This window comes from Perkinsus marinus (genome assembly GCF_000006405.1).
Source record: "Perkinsus marinus ATCC 50983 genomic scaffold scf_1104296935302, whole genome shotgun sequence".
Classification (NCBI taxonomy): domain Eukaryota; phylum Perkinsozoa; order Perkinsida; family Perkinsidae; genus Perkinsus; species Perkinsus marinus.
The window spans coordinates 951,540-954,057 of NW_003214508.1; positions in this window are offsets into that span (position 1 = coordinate 951,540).

The window sequence follows — 2,518 nt, forward strand, 5'->3', positions numbered from 1 at the left end:
CCACCGTTCGAGAGCGGGACGTCGGGTAAACTCACACAGAAGTTGACCAATGATGTGGATATCTTATCGAAGCTGGCACGCGATGTCGAGCTGATATCAACCGAGGTGTGATGACGACTCGAGTCTTTTGTACAGACATATTTGCTTCGCTTCGCTAGCTCGTCATTGGCGAATCGATTCAGCACCTAGCGTGACTCCAATGATGGTATACTCTGTGAATCTTGCAGGTCACACGAATTGGGTCTGCAGCAGCATGGTCTGAGGCTACGTGTGGCGACTGGCCTAGAGGTCGCCGTAGACAAGCAGGCAGAGTTCACCAAGGGCGCTCGATGGCTGGCATGAGCACTACCAATGTGTACTGCCTGCAGAGGGAACTGACAGATGCTGAAGCCCAGGTGGCTATATTGAGTCCGTGGAACAGCTCGCGTTTATTGATTCCTGCCGCCAGATTTCCGCTCGGGATTTGACCATCTCGGATCTAAGACACGCTAACGCATTCTTGCGCAACGAGCTGGAGCGATTGCATGCGGAGCTCCGGGAAGAGAAGCGCCGATCGGGGGAACTGCAGCGGAAACTTGCTGCATCTAATAGGAACTTGAAGTCAACTACAACAACGCTCAAACAGGTACGAAGTATCATTCGCGGAAAAGATATCATTATGTCCGATGGTGGTTCTCCATGATGGAATTTCAGTGAGACGATTCTCTTCTTATTCGCACTTCTGTGGCTAGGTTTCCGCGAGCGTATCGAAGATCGGGACGTTGGTGAGCTACTCAGGAGCAGCTTATGGGGCTCCTTGTACCGACGAGGACTTCTTTAACGCTCCGGAATCAGCAATTGGATCATCACTGGTCAATTCGAAGACGTTGAAAGGTGGACAGCGGAAGTCCAATCCACGACTACGGACAGATAGGGGTAAAGCTCCATTCCGTCCTTCCCTTGGAACACTGCGCAAGGCCGTTGATATTTATTCTCGTAACTAATCATTTTTCACTGTTAAAGCTTTTTGCGAGTTTGTACATTTGTATTTGAGCTCAGTGATCACTTCATACTAGGGCGTCAAGTGGATTTCCGCGGAGAACAGTTCAGGAGTGCCTTTGCCCACTAGAGATACTAATCGAATGATAGTAATTGTGCGGGGATGGAATGGTCTGAGCGAAGTGGATCAGCCTGGGTCTGTCACACTACCGCTGTAAAAAGCGAGCATCGCTCACGAGTTTTCCAGTCTCTGATCGGGAGGTTTGATTATATTCTGCCTCACAGAGTGGTCTCCATTTTCTGATTATTGCTCGTCGGAAGGCGGTAAACCCAGTGGTCTTCCACCAGAGACGGTATTCAAGAGATCGGTGAAAATTTTGTTTTTCGCATACCGTTGACGTGATGAGCTGGCTTCAGCCACGCGTCTTTAGTGCTCATGACCACAGCCGTGTGTCAGCATCACGAGAAAGCCTGCGATTACAAGTGGGTATCGTGATGCGGGTAGCACAACGTTTCTTGTTGCAACACTTGGAACACACTGTACTGAGCATCGAAGTTGGTTTGGCTCGATTGGTTAGAACATTGTGCTGATACAGCGAAAGTCGCAGCTTTGAGCTTGCCAGGCACAGCCTGGATCGAGCATTCTCTGTTTCTTGGGGAGTTTATGCAGCTCGTATCGTTGAACCAAGCATAATCACTCATCATCAAACATTACTGTATTTGCTCGGCTTGCGCCCTGTCAGCTTGATGACTTATGTCATACAAGGTCGGCCACCTAGCTGTAAGTCGGAGTTCGATAACCTGGTAATGTCAGGAATGTGAGCTTCTAATGGTATTGTGTATTGTTCTATCCTGCCTGAGAATGGTTACGAGCTGCATACATTGACAGGAAGATATCTATGCCGTTCAATCATCTTTATCTTCATCTTCAGTACACTATCATCTTCTGAAGTGTTTGGCGTGATCCGTCATTCGATACAGTCATGTTTGAATGTACGATATCGTCATTCCTTATAATGAGTGGTCATCAACTGCAATGACAAGGAGTTGACCTAACTCAACGTAACTCACGGACAATCACTACAGTGACGACCTTATAAGACAATTACCGTATTTGTCGTATTTGAAACACGATCGTTCAGTTCAACGGCGATGTGGCCGAGTGCTCCATTGTGGCAAGCAGTCCGGTCAATGTAGGAAGGATCCGACGTGGCATGTCTGAGCTCTGGCTTATTACAGAGTATTAGTATGGGACCGAAGTATAGAGTAGTAGTACAAAGTCAATGTCTTGGTGGAGTGGGAGGGCTTGGATCTACGATAACCTCACTCACCATGGCGAGTAGTGGTCAATTGACGATGAGTTGGCCTAACTCTGCCCAACTCGCGTACAATCGTTAAATTGACGACGTTGCTTGTAGCTGATTGCCAATTGACCGCCACTCCAACAATTAAACTACTCCCCCAGCTCTTAACAGAGTTCAGATGACTGCACCTCGGCAAGCTGTACGGAATGCCTGTATCCATAGAATCAGGACGCGAG